Below are 21194 nucleotides of genomic sequence, written 5' to 3' on the forward strand. Positions count from 1 at the left end.
GATCAGTTTCAATACGCAACACGTTACAGACAGATGGGGTTTTTATGACTGGATGCCCAATCGAAGTCAGAAGGGGACAACTTAGAAAAATGTAATCTTATACAAAGCGTGCCAACTCTTAAAAAGAACGCAGCAAAGAATAAATGATTAGATTTAAAAATATAAGTTCTGTCTGAGTGTTTTCACTTTCGGAGAGAAGCACCTTCAATTTCAGGTTTCAGGACACATAAAAGAGACACATGAATAAAGGATTTAAGGTAGGTTTTGCTGGTGTTCTAACCAACGATTTCTATAAACTGTTAATTGATGTATAACACATTAACACTAATGGAGAATATAATAAATGAATCATATGCAGAAATTGAACACTCATATTATAGAAACACACATCTGTTATATATATATATATATGGATTGAAATTTTAAATTCGACCGTTTTGGATTTACCATTTTTGGATTTTTACCCTTCACCGGACTATCCATTCATGTGAAATCTTTTTATCTTTTTCCTTTTGCTTCCTGTTCCCCTTACCTCACCCTTTTTTTTAACCAAGTAAGATCTTGGACTTACTTGTAGTTTCATTAAATACTTTTATATGCAAAATCCGATCCTGCATTTTGCTAATTTCTGCCCTCTGATGAGAAGGAGAGTATTTCTTCGAAACTCCGCGGATTAAGGACTATCCACTTATCTTGTGCTTCCTTTTTTAAAATTAAATATGTTTTTAACTCTTTTTCAAGATGTCTTTTAACATGTTTTATTAATCATTTGTTCATATATATATATATATATATATATATATATATATATATATATATATATATACAAGACAAACATATACGCTCGCTATATGGCTCCAATGGTTATATACACCCCAGCATACAGCATAACAGTTGATGCGATTTCAAGACCCCTTTATATTATATATCATCCGTTCTGAATCTCTGCTATGTAACACTAGACGCTATCAAATCAGCAGAATCGAAAGAGAATATTCAAAGAGAAAACATGAGAAGAACAATAAAATTATTAAGAAACGCAATTATATTGTAAAAACATAATAAATGAAATACATACCTCGGTAGAATCTATGGTAAGGTGCTCTGACTGAACAAAAGAAAAAGTCAAACACTTAAACAAAAAACTAGGAAACTAATAACAATTCACCAAGCAATATGACCGAATGAGAGAAGGAGGATGAGGGGAGAGGAATAATTAGTATAGAAGACTGTATGGAAGATATGATAAAAGAACTAGAAAAATATGTAGCCCAAAATATAGAAAGGTTGGTTATTGCTGCATGATGTGCTGTGAAAATGAACAATACAGAAAACGGTAACACTAGAAACAAAAATGTAGTAGGCAAAAAAAAATAAATGTTCTGTCAGCAACAGTACAACTTCAAAATAGTCAATATCGCCCACCTCCAGAAGAGAGGGAATTCCTGTCCGTGATAACCGTGGTAAAAGAAGACACACTCCAATCGCCAGAAACACCCACACACACAGTTTGCAGGACACTGCCGACTCGTCTCTAGCCTCCTGCTTTTATAGTGGCCGGGAATTATCCATTTGCATAATCACATGAGACAGAAACGTGATTTTCCGAGAGTTGCATGGGGTAAATGCTAATAAAAACCCCCGGACGCCATCTTGGAATTCTCTTTTTCCCCCCAACTGGTGACACAACAGACATACCCGAGGTAAGCTCTTTTTCCCCTCATTTTAGTTATTGCTGCTTCTGCTACACTCCCCCCTGATCTCATGATCACAAATGGGGCAGGGGGGCAGTCGTCTCTGTCTGGTACTTCTCCGAAGAACCGGAGGCAGCACTTCCTCCCTGCCATCCTCCTCATCGCCATTATTGCCACCAGTCTGCTCCATAGGCGGTGTTTCACAATCAGGGCAGGGGGGCAGTATTCGTTTCTGTCGGGTACTCCTTCGTAGAGGCAAGACGGGTGGTCCTTCCTCCGCTTCTTCAGTATGTACATTATATGGCTCAAAATCCTCTTCGTCGTCCTGCATCATACTCTCTGTCTTTTCAGAAGACATCATACTGTCTGAGTCTCCCTCTTCCTCCGATGTAACAACATAATGGCGAGGGCGCAAATCCTTCACGTGACGAGGCACACCGTCCACCAAAATTGACTCAGGGCTGATCACCTTGGTCACCTCACCCTTGCCGAACCTCGTGGTACATCGATTTTGCGGTCTTCTGACCCATACGCGATCTCCAACCTGGTAAAAGCTGTTCTTGGGACCTGGGGACGCAGTTGCGAGATTGGTCTCCTTTACTCGAACTTCGTATTGATAAATCCTATTGGCAGGCGCAGTGGAGGGAGATTTGTCGTCTCTTGGTGTGATGTTATACCAGTAGACAGCCTCCTGTATGGGACAACACATTCTAGCCGCTATTCGTTTCACTGTACGATGACATCGCTCCGCTATGCCATTCCCGGCTGGAGCGTATGCACAACGGAATCGCAAGTGAACTCCCCATTTACATGCAAATGCTTGGAACATATTGCTGCAGAAAGCTGTGTCATTGTCTATGCGGCGCGCCACACTCGAGGAACACTGCCTCCAACTGATGAATCACGCTTGCCGAGTCCTGCCTTGCCAATTTCCTCCAAATGGAGAAACGCGATGGACCACAGTCTGTTAAAGTTAAAAAATGGAAGGTGCCATAATGCGTGATATCCATTCCAATTCTCTGCCAATTCTCGTTAACTTCCAGCTTTCCCTTTTCCCACCTGACTGGCGCTGGGTCAATGGACTGACATTCCTCGCATTTCTGTATGACCGTTCTGACAGTTGCTTTTGTCGTGGTTGGACATCTTCTCCTGACAAAGTAGGTAGTGCGTCGCACCCCCGGATGTCCACTATCTTTGTGAATAGCCATGATTTGACTCTCATCCAGCTCGTCTGTGTGGACCGCGCCTATCACTGGGTCAAGACCGTTTTTCTTTTTCATTGCCTCAAACCACCACTGTGGCACTCGTGTCAGTCGGTCAGCAATGTTTCGTGCTGATGGAACCAGCGTCACATCCACTGTCAGCCCGTACTCTTTCACGAGCTCCTTAAGAGTGCTTAATCACCTCCTAATAAGCATCTCGCTTGCTGCTTTGGTGCGTACTCGCGCCTTTCCAGTTAGCGTGTCCGAGACCCAATGGTATACGCAAACAGAATCTGTCTTTATGTGTAGCACCTTGCTCTGCCACTGGAGAGCCAAATTGATGCCTTTCAATACGGCATCCAGTTCAGCCAAGTTGATATGTTGAGAGTCATCTTCAGGTCGCAGCCAACATGTATCTTCCAGCACAGTTTCACACATCTCCAAGGCTGCCCCAATTGCTAGGGAGCTAGCATTGACCCATACATTCAGCTCTTTGCCGTCCACACACCAATTTCCCTGTGCCGGATCGTTCTGCTGTGCAGATTTTAAGGTTTCGAACATCATACGATGTAGTACGGCATCCCTTGCTTCATCAGCCCAGCCCTTCGTTACCGAACTTACTCTCCTTCTGAGTATTCCGCAAGCCACACGAAGCCAACCGCACACCGGAAAGTGCCCGACAAGTCGACCACACAGGGAAAAGATTGTTCATCGCGTAACAATACTGGGAGCCTCCGGAATTGCATTTCCTCGCTTCCACCGCAGTTCATTGCGTTCCATCCTGACTGCCAATCCCAGCACCCATGCACCGTCCTTCAACTGCTCCGGGTTCTTGCACTCCAACCCGAACTGCGCGAGGTGTTCTCTCACACGGGTCGCGGGCACCACGTCTTCATTGACAAAAATGTCATCAATGTAAGCAGATGCTGCGCGGCTTATAACTTCTTCCTGAGATAGTACTTCGCTGATAATTGCTCTCATTATCAAGGGAGCCACATTCAAACCAAACCCCAGACGGGTCAGACAGTATTTTTTCCCATCGATTTCCACAGTCTGGTATGGCCACAGTGTCTCATGGACCCGGACTTGTAGGTATGCTCTTCTGAGGTCCAGTAGAGACACGTTAGCACCTTTTTGTCTCCACTCACACAGCTTAGCCGCACAAACATCTGCGTTGGCCGTAAATGCGTCTACGTAATGATTTAGCTCCCGGTAGTCCATTACCGGGCGCACTTTGGCTTTGTTCTGCTGTATCACAGCCATCAGGGGAATTAGACCTTTGGGGGGTCCCAATTTATCCTCTGGGTATGGCACGAGCCAACCATTATCTATCCAGGTGTGGAGCTCCTGCGTGTATTCTTCACGAATTTCTGCTGGCACTGGGTACTCTGACACTCGATTATGCAGCCTTTCAGGGGGGTGGTCCACAGACCATTTCCACGATGCGGTCCACGTTCGGTTTTGATGGTCAAAGGTAGCAGTGAAATCTGGTTCATCGATAGAAATGGCTGCGCATTTAATACTTTTCCTGGCGCCCAGCCGCACTGATCCTGTAGGCTTGACAACGACACCTCCTAGAGCTTTTATGGCGTCGATCCCTAGAAGCAAGTCAAATCCCAGTGGCTTGCCATGCACCACCAACACATCGACTCTGGCAGACACACCTTCATCAGTGGATACAGAGACCGTTCCAACACCGCAGCACACATGGGACATTCCACCAATTGTGTTGACATTTACGTTTGTTTTTCTCCAAGACCGGCACCGGTCTGCATGTAAAATTGTCCTGGAGCATCCTGTATCAATAAGCGCCAAACATCGCGTCCCGTCAACATGGATGCTTATCACCGGGAGCGTCGTGTTCACATCTTGGTTGGGAAGGAGACTGGCGCTTATGCGTCCTCCCCTTGCTCGTTTCCCGAGCAGTTCCGAGCCCAGTGTCCACTCTCACCGCAACAGTAACACCGTGTTCCACGTTTTCGACAGTCCCTTGCAAGGTGGCCTTTAACATTGCATTTGAAACAGGTCACGTTAACAGGATTATTCTGGGCCCTGTTGTTGGGTGAGCGTGTGACCGCAACCACATCCTGATTTTGTTCGCCAGTCGTCGTCAAAATTCTCGCTCTCGACATTAGCTCCCCCATGGTCAGGGCTTTGATGTTCGGCACCTGTTGAAGAGCAATTGAGATGGTGTCAGGGAATCCAGTGACAAAAATTAATTTTGTGAGTCTCTCTGAGCTTTCTCCTGTGAATCCGGCCAATCCAACCAACTGCCTGATTTTGTTGGCGTACACATCCACACGTTCACCAGCCCATCTAACCATAGTTATTTTTCTATATGCTGCAAACGCGTCATCAGTAAATGCCTCCTTTAATCGAGCCTCAATCTGGTCTATTTTCTTTTGATCGTCCTCCTCCATTTCCATGTAGAGGGCCAGTGCATCGCCTTCCAGGTATAAAGGTAGCAGACTCGCTACGTCATCCACCTGCTGAAGTTGTGCGACAAGTCTCACTTTTTTCAGCCACGCTACAACGTCTCCCTCGCCAGAGAACGGCTTGATAATATCACTGCTTATCCGCACCTTCGCCATATTCGGGCCGAAATAGCTTGAAACAAAAATGTAGTAGGCAAAAAAAAATAAATGTTCTGTCAGCAACAGTACAACTTCAAAATAGTCAATATCGCCCACCTCCAGAAGAGAGGGAATTCCTGTCCGTGATAACCGTGGTAAAAGAAGACACACTCCAATCGCCAGAAACACCCACACACACAGTTTGCAGGACACTGCCGACTCGTCTCTAGCCTCCTGCTTTTATAGTGGCCGGGAATTATCCATTTGCATAATCACATGAGACAGAAACGTGATTTTCCGAGAGTTGCATGGGGTAAATGCTAATAAAAACCCCCGGACGCCATCTTGGAATTCTCTTTTTCCTCCCAACTGGTGACACAACAGACATACCCGAGGTAAGCTCTTTTTCCCCTCATTTTAGTTATTGCTGCTTCTGCTACAGATAAAGGGAAAATGTGAAGAGATGCAGCTACATGCACAATCGATACGATTGACCAAAGAGATGCATGAAAATGGATGGGCATGGTGACAAAAAGGACACTTAAACAGGATTGCTATTAACCACCACATAAAACAAAATTATCAGAACAGACTATATCAAAGCAAAAATAGACAAAACCAAAGAAAACAATAAATGTATACTCTGTGAACAAAGAGATGAAACAGTAAATCCTTAAGCGCATACTCAGATGATATATATATATATATATATATATATATATATATATATATATATATATATATATATATATATATATATATAAAACACCAAAAAACATTGTGCAAAATCAATCATTAAAAAATTGTATGAAATTAAAAACATTTTAGAGTTCAAAACCTAGTAGGTGATGCGCTTTTCTCTTATCTGCAACTCTTTCCCACAAAATAGATGTTGCGAGTCTGTCTCTGCTCCATTGCTATTTACATGGCAAGTGTTCAACTTAACTCCAATCTATGCCCCCCTCTTGCCAAATTTTCATGAAAACACTCGACTAGTTACAACTACTATATATGATTTCCCCTACTCTCTATCTGTGCCTAAATTTAAACACAGATTCCATGAACAAAGCTTCTTTCCTAGAGCTACCCTTTTTGGAACACTGTTCTGCTGGCCTGCTTCCTGGTTGAATATAGCATGGTGGCCTTCAAATCCAATATAAACAAATTCTTAATGAGCCATTCCCACAAATAATCAAATTTTACCCAATTTACACCATCCATGATTACTACACTACCACCTTACATTCATTAATCCTTTTACTCGAGTTGTCGTCAGGCCTTGATAAGTGGTGACTCCCGACTCCCAAGTAAAAAAACAAAACAAAACAATTAAATGCTAATAAAATATTTAATTACTTCATGAAAATATTTCACAGTTTTTGTTCAGTTTGTATTTGTTTTGATTCGTCTGAAATTTCAGAGATGGATGTGTAAACAGCTTGTAAGAGGAAGAAAGAAATGTCATCATCTGTAAGGAGAACCAATTTGTAATCAGAAAAAGGTGTTGAGTAAATATCCATTCTGTAGGCTTTGTTTCGTAGGAAAAAAAAAATGGGTCACCGTTAATTGAATTATAATGACAAACTCCTCCATTGCAAGTTAAATCAATTTTATTCAAACAGTTTTATCAAGAAAGAAAGAATCACGTAGACAAAAATATGCTGAGTCGGTGTTTGGGTTAGGGTTAGTGTACATCTAAAACATAGGTGGAATCTGAGTCACACGTCTTGCACTTGCCAGGTCTTAATTTGTGTATGCATTTATTTCTTGTGTAAACTTAAATTTGATGATTACACATTTAATTATTATTTTTGTGATTGGTATTAATTGAATATTTATTGAAGTGAAAAATGGAATAGCATAACCTAAATAAGAATTTACCGGAATGCATTTATGTTTCTTTGTAAATAAGTCAGACATTGTAATCTTTTGTTGAATAAAAAAGAATCAATTATTTGTGAGTCTTGAAATTTGAAAGTAATTTAGAAGCATTCAAACTGCCTAATACCATTTGTAAAATTCCTTGTACATCCATTTTAAAAGATGGAAAGTTTTAGAAGTTTATTTACATCGAATAATTTTATAACTATACATTAAGAAAACGTTAACTTCAGAAAATTAGTCACAGTTTTATAACAACTTGGTTCAATTAATAATTTAATGATCAAAACAATGCTATAATCAAATTTTTGCATTTATGCATGTCAGTGGTCACAACCACTATTTTGGTTTTGTTTTCATTTAAGGGAGACGGAGGTGCTTCTCGGTCAAAAAAACATGGCTCATAAATAACAAAAATAATTGAATAAAGCCAAAACATTTATTGTAAGCAATATGTCAAAATATAATTTGAAAAACATTTATTGTATTAAAGTAGATTTTTAATAATTATTTTTTCAATGATTGATTTTCAATAAAACATTTTTTTGATTAAAGTAAAATTGGGTTTTTTCCAAGCATTTTAATGAAAAGGATGAAAGAAAGAAAGAAAAAAAACAAAACAAAAAAAAATTTTTTTTTCTTACAGTGACAATTTTACTGTAATTCAAAAAGTATTTTATTAAACATAAGATTTATAAAATAGGAGTTATCGCCCTTGGTGAAAACCAAAATAATGGCTGTGAAGTACCAAATTCTTAAATCCCATTTGGAAATAATTTCATAAAAACAAAAACAAAAGCAAGTGACATAGTTAAAAAATAAAAAATAAAAAGCGAAATATATTTTTTCATACATTTACAGAATGCACATTTTCTTTGGTTTTGTTTAATTTTTTTTGTTCTCATAAGGCTATTTTATATTTTACTAGTGAGGTGGGGAGGAATAACTCTCGGTAGTAAAATATACTTAAATATATTTTAATTCATGTAGATTTCATATTCATTATTACAGAGCCAATTCTTCATTGAATATTATATTGTACCTAACATATAATACTGATTTCAAAAGTTAAAAAAAAAGAAAATAACTTGGGTGCCACCAACTAGAATCGAAACCAAAATATTTGGTGCTCAAGACGTGTTTCTTAGCGGTTGATTAGAAAGATTTAAAATTAAACCCCATGCGCATAGTAATTTTAAAACAATATTAACGCATGGAAATAAACTACAGTTTTATAAAAATTTGGTCCAATTAATAATTTAATGACCAAACAATACCATAACTAAATTCTTAAATCTTATTTAAAAATAAGGTGCTTGTGCCGTATAATTCGATTTCAAATAAATGCCTTTTAGGTAAAAACATTATTATGTACTTATGTGCCATGTCAAAATTAGTAAAAGTTAAAAAAATTATGAAAAATTACAAGATGGAAGATCTGCTAGAATTACATTTTACAAAAAATGTAGATATAAGCAGTCCACCATTTTCTGTTTTGAAATGGCGGATTCTAGGTACCCCTAACATGTGCCACAGATTTATCCCCCTAAAAGAAGAAGCTTCAAATAAACTGCTAATATTTTTTTCAAGTTTGACAGCATATGAAAATGATGAAAATGCGAGACTAAAATCATGTTTACATTATCAACGCTTTAAAACAATGTTCCTATGTAGTGACCATTGTGAAGGCGTAAACATACCCATGTTTAAAAAATCTAGCAAAAATCAACTAATGGTCAGATTTTCATGAATTTTTTTATAATTATTCATTTTAAAATTAACTTGCATATTAAAAGCAAGTTTCATTAAATATATGAAGGGAAATATTTTTTTAGGTGTTCTACTCCTCCTATATTCCATGTTACAAAAACTAAACAAAAAGAATATAGGCTAATAAAAATTGTAACAGTTTTTTAAAGTTGAAGAGTTTTAATAATTAAAAAATAGTTTTACATATATATAAAACTATTTTTTAATTATTAAAACTCTTCAACTTTAAAAAAAATGTTGCAATAATGGGTTTACCAATAATTTGTAAAAAATGGACATAAAATCAATATCATTATGTGAAAAAAAAAATCAACGCTTTTTCTCGATAATATGATTTTTTTTTTTGGATAATATAATTATTTGAATTACAGAAAATAAACCCGAACAGAATTCAATAAATAATTAATTTTGAATTTAAATTCCAATATTCTGCAAATATGAAGCTTTCCAATATTAAAAAGAATATATTCATTTAATAGAATATATGACTATTGGCAATGTTAAAATAAAAAATCCAGCATCAGCCTTTAAAAAATTAATTTTGATTTGATTGTTTTAATTGAAGTAGTGGAAATTTTATTTTTCAAAAAATGTACAGAGGCCTGTAATGTATAAATTTTTATTGTTTTTTGCGTGTTTTTTTCTTACAGTTACAATACATTGATATTAACACAGACTAGTTTTTTTTTTTTTTTTGTAATATATGAATTACTTTTTGGGGAATTTATGCACTTATGTTACCGTGCAAAAATAATAACGTTATTATTTAGAAAGCCATTCTTAACATGGAATGGGGAGGGAGTTTTGTAACTATGTTGTACTTTCACCTAACAAAGTGATAAAATAATATCGTAAAACTCAAATTTAACTTGTAAATACAATTTTTAAAAATAGCACGGTTACATAAGTGCATAAACACCATTTTAATTATTAACATATACGATTTATTTAATGAAAAATAAAAATAATTTTAGCCTATTTTTATTTTAGCTCCTTTTTTCAATGACTACTGTTCAAATGTTAATAATGTTTATAATATTATTAATCATTAAACTGTAAATTTTAAGACCTAATAAAAATATAACAAAGATTAATTATTAATTGCAGTTTTAACAAAAAAAAACAAAGGTTTTTAAAAAATCATTAAGTCGCTTCCGCTGTTCCATACTTATTAAAAACTTCGTATAGTTAACACAAGTGCTGACGTCACCGATTTTGTGCTCCGTTCTTCATATTCGGTTGAAGGTTTCTACGGATTACCATTATTTTGTCAAAATTATAGACGGCAGTTACCTACCCTAGATTTTAAAAATTATTCAACAATGCTGCAGTTTGCTGCACTTCAATTTCTTGTTCTCTGTCAGTGGAGGAGAAATCCTTCACGACTGAGACAATTTTTATTTTTGTTCCTTTTCTCCACGTTAAAAAACGAACCTGATGTCTAACTCTGTCCTGTGGGGAGGCATTGTAAATAGGAACATTAACAATACGATAAAACTTTAAAATTCGATAACTTTTGGGCGCTTATGTCAACGATCATTAAATCTAAGGGAGATAACCAGCATAGACATAGCAAAAATAAGCATATTTTGACGCTGAAATAATCAGTAGAACAATGAAAGTATGTAAAAAAAAAAAAAAAAAAAAAAAAAAAAAAAATGATTACACGATTACTGTAGCCGAGTTCCGGAAATTACTGGAACAGTATACAAAAAGGAAGGAAGTTAATCAACGCGAACTTAAAGATATAACGACGTTAAGTATAAAAATAAACTTATTAATTAACGTACGCAAAACAAAAGTAAACTGTTACAATGTAACGTTGTAACGATGCTAATTAATCCAAAACAAAAAAATTAAATAAACTTGTTTGAAAAGATGCTAAGGGTATTCCCCGTATAATATTGCCATCAGGGAGCAATATGTGATTTAATTTTTGTTGTTGATTAATTAACATCGTTTCATTATTTACTCTTGTTTTTGTGTAATACGACGTACGTTAATTAATGAGCTTATTTTGTTACTTAACATTGTTTTATTTTAAGTTCGTTGATTAACTTGTTTTCTTTTTGTTAAAATTTCCGGAACTAACTTCAACTTCACCCGGCGCTTGCAGGTACAGTATTCGTGTAATCATTTTTTCTCTCTTTTTTTTTTTCCATTTAACATTCTTTCATTTTCTGCTGATTTTTCAGCGCCCCAAATTATATTTTGCAAAATATGCTTATTTTTGCTATGTCTATGCTGGTTATCTCCCTTGGATTTAATGATCCGTTAACATAAGCGCCAAATTTTGTATTTGCTTGTAACTATTTTTCTACTTGATCATTTTTCGTAATTAAAGAATTTTTTTTTTTTTACTAATTTAGATATGTGACGCAAGTACTTAATAGTGTTCCTTTGGTTTTTTATTTTTACTAAAATGTATTGATTTAAAACGCCATCATACTGCGTAAACACCAAAACAGTTCGCAAAAAAACAAAAAACAAACAAACAACAAAACCCACAAAAAAAAAACAGAAAAACAAAACAAAACTGTTATGTCCCTTGGATCGGTGGGAGTTGTCCCCCTTTGTTCAATGTTTATAATGTAAACTCTCGGACGTAAACGTGAATAAACGAGACTTGGTCAGTCGGCCATGTTTGTCTGAACGGTCACATATCCTTGTCCTGTTATTATTAATAGAAACCTGACATAACATGGTGTCAGAACAAGGGATTTACTAACAAATGTGAGCAAAATACGGGGAAAGAGTTATACTAAATATCGAGCCTAAGAGCCATTTAAAAAAAAAAAAAGAAAAGAAATACGTGAAGTTCCATAATAACCCCCAGTATGAATAGCCACGTGAGTCCACCAGAGCCCTTTTCATTCGACCAACCCGAGTCATGGGAAAAATGGATACGACGGTTCAACTGTTACCGGACAGTGTCCAGCCTTGACGAAAAGCCAAATGCTTGTCAAGTGGACACCCTAATATATTGTATGGGTGATAAAGCCAAAGACATTTTCGCCACATTCAAACTTGCACCCGAGGAAGCCCAGAACTTCAATATAGTGGTAGCAAAGTTCAATGACCATTTCAAGGGTGATACGAACGTAATTTATGAACGGGCCAGATTCAACCGAAGGTGTCAAGAGGAAGGTGAGTCCATTGATTCATTCATCACTAACCTCCACACACTAGCTAAAAACTGCAATTTTCGAGACCTGCACAAGGAATTAATTCGTGATAGAATTGTAGTTGGGTGCACTGATCCTAAGTTATCACTAAGTCTGCAAATGATTCCGGACCTCACCTTGGATGGGGCCATCAGATGCGCACGACAGAGTAAAACAATAAAATCATAACAGCATCTCCTGCGGTCCCCAGAACATATCGTTGGGGAAGATCCAGCTGACAATAATATTGCAGTCCACTACGTTAGTGACAACCGAATTCGCAGACAAGGTCAGGGTAAACAAATGACAAGACCCGGGCGAGAACTGCACTACGAAAATCGACAAAAAAATGAGCGCACACAGCAGTATAGACCAGAGGCTGAGTGCCACCGCTGTGGTAACAAAACCCAACACCAGAGACGCACGTGTCCTGCCATCTCAGACACCTGCCACAATTGTGGTAGGGTTGGCCACTATGCTCAGTGCTGCCGCACACGAAGGCTGCTTGAAATTAAACCTAGCTCAGATGACTGTGAAAGCGATCAGAATGCGTACCTTGGTGTTCTGACGATATCAGAGATCAGCATAAGTAAGCCTTGGCGAACCAATATCGCCATCAATGGAGTGCCACTGAAATTCAAGCTAGACTCTGGGGCGGATGTGACTGCGATCCCAGAACACATATATAAGTTATGGAGAGACCTACCAGACCTCTCAGATACCCACAAAATTCTTCATGGTCCAAGACGTATTCCACTCAAAGTGACTGGAGTGGTCACTGCAACTGTCTCGCATGAAGATCTTTCAGCAGAACAGAGGATATTTATTATCCCCAATCTTGAGGAGCCACTGTTAGGAAGGCCAGCCATCGAAGCACTTAAGCTCGTAACTGTCCACCCAAACTTACATACCATCAGCAGCCAGAAACGCCCATTCGACCCAAAAATAGAAATGCCAGACTTATTCACAGGCCTAGGCACATTTGAAGAAGAATGTACCATACTCTTACATCCGGATGCGAGTCCATACTCAGTATCCACACCACGACGCGTACCACTACCCTTGATGGAGAAAACACGGGCTGAGTTCCAGAGAATGGAGAAACTGGGGGTCATAAGCAAGGTTGACACACCCACCGAATGGTGTTCCCCCATGGTTGTAGTACCAAAAGCAAATGGAACGATTAGGATATGCGTAGATCTCACAAATCTCAATAAGTGCGTAAAACGTGAACTCAACATGCTCCCCACGATCGACCATCTTTTGGCTCAGTTAGGGGAAGTAAAAATCATGAGCAAGTTGGATGCCAACAGCGGGTATTGGCAGATTCCACTTTCATCAGAATCTCGTTTGCTGACGACCTTCATAACTCCATTCGGACGATACCAATTCAACCGCCTCCCGTTTGGTATTTCATCAGCGAGTGAGATCTACCAGAGACGCATGTCACAAGTACTAGAGAACGAAATTGGAGCCATATGCATGCAATATGATGTTTTAGTATATGGAAAAAACCAACAAGAACATAATGCCCGGCTGAAGAGCATACTAAAAAAAATTCAGGCTGCTGGTATTACGCTCAATTCGGGAAAATGCGAAATATCCAAGTCGTCAGTAAAATTTCTTGGACATATACTCAGTGCTGACGGCCTGTGACCTGATCCGGAAAGGTTCACTGGTATCTCGAAATTCCAAACACCAACGAACATGACAGAAACCCGCCGGTTCTTAGGGATTGTGAATCAATTAGGAAAATTCATTCCAAACCTAGCAGACATGACTAAACCATTAAGGGATTTATTGAGTCATAAATATGCGTTTGTTTGGGACAATGCACAGCAGAATGCATTCTCCTCCATCAAGAAAGCATTGTATTTAGCACCTGTGCTATGCCTGTACAATCCATCAAGTGAGACTGTGGTTTCTAGCGACGCTTCATCTAATGGGCTGGGAGCAGTATTATTACAATGACAGGATGACACAAAATTACATCCCATCGCCTACGCTTCACGAGCCATGTCAGAAACTGAAACTCGTTATGCATAGATAGAAAAGGAGGCCCTAGCCATAACATGGGCTTGTGAACGCTTTTCAGACTATCTTGTTGGACTACACTTCACAGTGGAGACAGATCACAAACCACTGGTGCCACTACTAGGTACTAAGGACCTCAGTGAACTTCCAGCAAGGATACAGAGGTTTCGAATACGTTTAATGAGGTATGCATACACAATTCGCTATGTCCCTGGTAAGGAACTATACACAGCTGATGCTATTTCAAGAGCGGTATCTGACAACGGACCCACCAAACAAGACAAGGACCTCGAAAAGTTAGCAACAGCGTTCGTCCACACCATGATGGAATCTTTACCTGCCACAGAAAAACGTCTGAAAGAGCTGGAGGAAGCCACTAAAACTGATGAAATCAGCAACTGCATATTACAATATGTAAGAAATGGCTGGCCGTCAAAGGATCATGTCCCAGCATCAATTAAACCCTATTGGGCCTACCGTGGCAGCATCACGTGTGAGAATGGATTACTGATGTATGGCACACGGATCATAATCCCATCGCTACTGAGACCGACTATTATTGCCAAAATCCACTCTGGTCATTAGGGAATTACCAGGTGCAGACAAAGAGCTCGCCAGTCCGTATGGTGGCCAGGACTATCTGAACAAATCAAAAGAACTGTAGAAAACTGTCCAAGATGCGCCGAGCTAAGACACCAACCACCTGAACCCCTCATGACAACTGAGCTTCCAACAAGACCATGGCACACTGTAGCCTCTGATCTGTTTGAGTTGAAAGGCAGCAGCTATGTCATACTTGTCGACTACTTCTCTCGATATGCAGAAATCGCCATGCTTACATCAATGACTTCCAGCGCAATGATACAGAGTTTTAAAGCTATTTTTGCCAGACATGGGGTACCTTGCATCCTAAGAACAGACCCAGGAAGCCAGTACACTTCGAAGGACTTTGCCAAGTTCGCAAATGACTGGGGTTTCCAGCACGTTACAAACAGTCCCCGCTATTCCCAAAGCAACGGAGCTGCAGAAGCCTGTGTGAAAACAATGAAGAGAATGTTAAAGAAGGCAAAAGACCCATATCTTTCTTTGCTTGCACACAGAGCGACACCAATGGACTGTGGGTTTAGCCCCAGCGAACTGTTAATGGGCCGACGTCTGAGGACAAACGTCCCGACTCACCCGGATCTACTAAACCCCAGTTGGCCCGATCTTGAGAATTTTAGACAGAGAGAAGGGAACCAGAAGGCTCAACAGCAACTCACACACCGCCTATCAAAAAAAGCTAAAGAGCTACAACCACTCGAAAATGGCACACCGGTATGGGTCAGAAGCTCCAACCCCCCAAACCAGGAAGGCATCGTTGTTGGAATGGCAAATACACCACGTTCCTACATTCTACGGACTAAAGAAGAAGGGACAATAATCCGACGCAATCGACGACACATTGTACCCAAACCACCAGAAATGGTCGAGGCTCACACATCAGAGACCCATGAAGACAGTCATCTACCTAGGGAAAAAACAGTCAAAACAGCATGCCCCACTCTCACCTCTCAAGAGTATACAACAACCAGATCTGGGCGTCAGTCAAGACCACCTATTAAACTAGACCTATAATATATGTATATACAAATATATATATATATAAAAAAGTAAATAAATGAACTCTTTTCTTTTAATAGATATATCAAGTGTGTGTGTGTGTGTGTGTGTTTGTGTGTGTGTGTGTGTGAGAGAGAGAGAGAGAGAGAGAGAGAGAGAGAGAGAGAGAGACCATATAGTAAAAGAACATTAAACATTATTAAATAAAATAAAAAAGGGAGATGTTATGTCCCTTGGATCGGTGGGAGTTGTCCCCCTTTGTTCAATGTTTATAATGTAAACTCTCGGACGTAAACGTGAATAAACAAGACTTGGTCAGTCGGCCATGTTGGTCTGAACGGTCACATATCCTTGTCCTGTTATTATTAATAGAAACCTGACGTAACAAACAAACAAAAACAACAAACAGCTTACAAAAATGAAAAGAAAAAAAAAGGAAAAAAAAAAAGAAAATTAAATGTAAAAAGAATTCCAGACAACGCCAGCTGGCAAAAATAGTTCAGGGAGACAAGAGTAAGAGACATCTCCCTGAACTACTTTTGCCTTTTCTCGCTCACATGCCCCTATACCGAAATTGTAGCAGCAGGTCGATATTAACAAATTTCAAACGGGCCAAGATCAATGTGTAGTATCTGTTCTGATTCTTCACTTCACCTTTTCTGTCCTCGGTCAGTGGAGGAGAAATCTTTCATGACTGAGACAGTTTTTATTTTTTTGTTCCTATCCAGAGTGACCCTTTTTGGGGAGCTGGATTCTCCCCACATTAAAAACCGGCCTTGTGTCTAATTCTGCCCTCGTAGGGGAGGCAAGTAAATAGGAATAAAAATAATTAAAACAAAAAATAGTTTTCCTTATTTAGAATTATTTAATCAAGTAAAAATTTCATTTTTTTTTTTTTTACTTGTTTGAAAAGCTCTTCTGGCAAATTACTGTTCCTATCAATTTTTAATAAACAAAAATATCGTAAAAATTGAAAAATCTAAAAAGTTATTTTTTTCATGGTGTTTGCAAGTTAAATTCAGTTTTAACAATATTTTGGGGTAATTGTGCACTTATATTATCGTGCTGGAATAATAGCGTTATATTAAGAAAGCCATTCTTAAGATGGGGAGGGGAAGATGTTTTGTAATTATTTTGTACTTTAACCTAACAATTTAATAATAATAATAATAATAATAATAATAATAATAATAATAATAATAATAATAATAATATTGTAAAACTTGAATTTAACTTGAATATACTATTTTTTAAATAAAATACCACGGTAACATAAATGCATAACCACACCTATTTTTGCTCATTAAATTGATAGGTAATTTACTGGAATAACTTTTTTAATTTAGTAATCAAGTAAAACATGGAATTTTTACTTGGTATTTAATCAAGTAAAAATTCCATGTTTTGATTACTAAATAGGTACGGGCAAAATGAATGCCGATGCTCAAAATGTTGACCCCTCCCTTTACTTAAAAATTCATTAAAATATCAGGGAATTCACCAATTTTAATGGAATTTTCAGTATTTATCAAATAATGATCGCGGAATATGATGAACTAATTATTTTTATTTAAATCTGAGTAGAAATATATTTTGGTTACACAAAAAATACCTTTACTAAAGTTATGGTTTTCAGTAGTAAATAAAAAACGCAAGAATTTATTTTTGCTTTTTTATATAAATAAAGCATCGTAATTTGTAACGACAAAAAAAAAAATTTTTTTACAGGAACATTACGAAAAAAGCCCCTAAAATCCGTATTAATGAATTCGATATAACTCGAAGAAAAATGAATTTCTTGAACTACCGATATTACCATTGAATTAAGCATTGTTTATTTAATATTTTCACACAAAAAAATTATAATAGCAAAAATATTTCTACTTTTTTTTTAAATTACAGATTTCGCATAATTTTTATATGCCAGATTTTAATAATTTCCTTTCTCGCAAGAATGTGAAACTTTCGGCGTAACATAATTTTTATATAATCTCGAACGAAAATTAAAAAAAATTAATTTAAAAACAGGAATATAAAAAAAATAATTAAATTAAAAAATGATAAAAATTGATACAAACGTTCAGAATAGGGAGGTATGGATGCACGTCTTAGAGGGGAGGGGGGAAGAAATCTGACACCCGTACCTCCTTTTACTATTATGACTTCATTTTAAAACAGCGTTTTGATTGGTTGAAATTTTAGGCTTCCGTATATTCGTGCTTACAAACTTTTATCGGTTGCGTTTTGCCGAACGGCTTAATCACTTGCTTTTTGAGGGCTAATTAAGCTGTATTTTGGATAAACAAGGTGTGTTTTTTTTTAAGTTTAATTCAATATCTTACTTTACTTTACTAATTATCTTTGAAATAGACTCAGAAAACTAATATTTATCTTTTAAAGGATTTTTACAATGAATTTATTTCACTTCAAAATTTAGCTGAATTGGTTAGCTCGTCGTGAAAACATTTTCATATCTCTTTTTTTTTTTTCACGTGTACAAATATTTTTTTCCTTTAGGAAATTAACTTTAGTCTTTAATCTTTCAAATACAATCAAAAAGTAGTCGGAAACCTACAAAAAAGTATGATAAATCGGCTTTCAAAACTAGGTCCCCCTATTTTTGCTCGACCATTTTTGCCTGTACCTATTACTTAATTAGAAAAGTTATTCCAATAAATTACCTATCAATGATGATGATGATGATGAAGAAGAAATAATAATAATCAAAATAAGAAAAAATGATTTTGGTATTTTTATTGTCTATATCAATTTGAAATATGTTAAACAATAATAAAAAAAAAATAACAAAAAACATTGTTAATGACCATTTTGGTAAAAAAAAGAGAGTCCACGAGTCCACGACCGCTGTTACAAATTCGAAATAGGGCACGTGAGCGAGAAAAAGCGAAAGTGGGGATAACATACATCTCTCCTATGAGAACATGCTGATTATATAACTTGTTTATAATACATTTAATATTTTTTGTTGTCGACGTTTTTTTTTTTATTTCATTTTTAATGTATCACTAGGAAAAATATGCTAATTTAATGTTTTTTTATCATTAAATTTGTGCGTGCAGCGTGCGGTCTTTTCATTTATAATCTAACAATACGTCTTTAAAAAAAAAAAAAAAAAAAGAACCATATATCAAGGGAGGTAAGTTTCATTGGTGACAAAAAGTTATTTCCCTTAGATTGCATATTACGGACAAACATGTATTTGTGAATATTTAAAATTAAATGGAACTTTTTTTTTTTTTTTTTTTTTTTAAATCTTTTAACTACTTTGCTCATAGTATATAGATTGAATTGATGTTTTCAAAAATATGTTTTTTTCTTCTCTTTTTTTCTTCTACATTAAGAAAAAAACATCTTTCATTTTTGTGCCTTTTATGAATTTTTTCTTAGCCATTTTTATCCCTCGGAATTTATTCTTCAGATTTGCTCAGCACTATCGTCTTTGGTCAGTAGCTTAGCGTGTGTTGCCAACAACTGAAATAAAGAAAATATTAAGATTGTCCGAGGTAGTAGATTATTAGGGGGATCCTTACCACGGATCCAATATTGAACCTCTTAATTCAAGCAATTTCTAGTTTGATTATATTTTTAGATTGTCTTAATACAAGTGAAATAAAATAGTTTTAATTCTAGTAGATTCAAAATTAAAAAAAGAATCTTTGACGAAGTACATATCTTTGAAAATATAATTTTAAAACAGAAATTTTTGAATGCATTAATTTGAAGTGCACATGTATTTCTGAGTACATAATTTTGCAGTAAATACACTAACGAATATTCCCGTGAAGTATACACGTTTTTTAATACATAATTATGAAGTATACTGTTTTGAATATGTAATTTTAGAAGTACAAATTTTTTATAGCACCATTTTGAAGTACGCACATCACCACCACCACCACCACCACCATCATCATCATCATCATCATCATCATCATCTTGTTTGTATTTAAGGTGCTGCAAGTATTCCAGACTCTTGGGTGAGCTATATAGGGCAATCATTCTCCCTTGCCAATTCAAACGATTGATACTACTCATGTTACAAGTAGTTCAGTCACTTTGCATGCACTCAAGCCAGGTTTTCCTTGGTCTACCACACACCCTTTGTGCCTGAGGCATCCATATATGTTATTGAGTTGATGCAGGAAATAGCTGGCTGTATATGGCCAAACCAACAGAGACGCAGAGTGCGTAAGCATCCCAAATCCCATTAATATGAAGCTTCTGACAGAACATGGTTGAAGAGATTCTTTCCTCTATTTTGCTATTGTATATCCACCTAATAATGGCATTGTCATTGCCATGCAAGATGGTGGAGCAAACACAAGCCACAAAAACCTTTGTCATCAAATCCTGGAAAAACATATGCCTAGATGTGAGGATAGGCAGCAGCTTCCCGAACCTTCCGCAAACAACACAACAGTGAGCAGTGATGGCACGTTCACAGCGTGTGCATTCAGCACCAACCCTATTCAGGATTTAACTGGCTTCCTTCGAAGGAGGAAGTTTCATGGGAGTATGAAATTCACAAGCGGTCCCCAGTCGCATGTATATCCCCGTTAGGGGAGATGACGACGTTAGGTTTTTGCAACTTTTTGCAGGGTGGTGTCGACGTCCTCCTACATACAGCACCTGGAATTCCCAAATTGGTCACCCATTTTAGTAATGACCAGGCTCAACGTTACTTAACTTTGGTGATCTGACGGGAATCGGTGTGTCAACGTGATTATGCCGTATATTTTACAGCCACCATCAGAATTCAACATGTTTCCCAAATAGCAGGAATAGTTTGAACATCAAGTGGGGTGCCATCTTCATCCACAAGTGTCACCATGTTTTTATATAGATAATTTTGAAGTACAAATTTTTGAGTAAATACTTTGGGTACATGATTTTATTGCAAGTTCTGGAAAAAAATGGTTTTGGCTTCAAAATTTCTTTTGCAACTTGAAATTTTGTATGCAAAGAATTTTTAACATGGAGCAAGTACTGTCTCAGATTTGAAATCACATTGTAAGAGTTTTGTCATTACAAACTCATGTGATGGTGGAATTTGATTTCGAATTGTGCGGAGTGTAATTTTCTTAACCTGCCTTCCAGATTAGCATAGTTAAATGCCAGGCTAGTTTATGGAGGAGAGTCCAGTTCTCTCCAAAAAGAGCAATCTGAACAGAAAAAATAGCCATAACTGAAATTGTTGCCTTTCCCCACTGAGAATATAATTTCAATCTAAAGAATCCTTACAAATACTTGTAT

General features: G+C 37.0%; 1 pseudogene; it reads right to left on the reverse strand.

The window, feature by feature from the left end:
- Positions 1–20558: 20558 nt before the first annotated feature.
- Positions 20559–20677, reverse strand: LOC145292409 (5S ribosomal RNA; annotated as a pseudogene).
- Positions 20678–21194: the final 517 nt, after the last annotated feature.

Source organism: Euprymna scolopes, chromosome 13, assembly GCF_053919585.1.
Source record: "Euprymna scolopes isolate OS-2025 chromosome 13, ASM5391958v1, whole genome shotgun sequence".
Classification (NCBI taxonomy): domain Eukaryota; kingdom Metazoa; phylum Mollusca; class Cephalopoda; order Sepiida; family Sepiolidae; genus Euprymna; species Euprymna scolopes.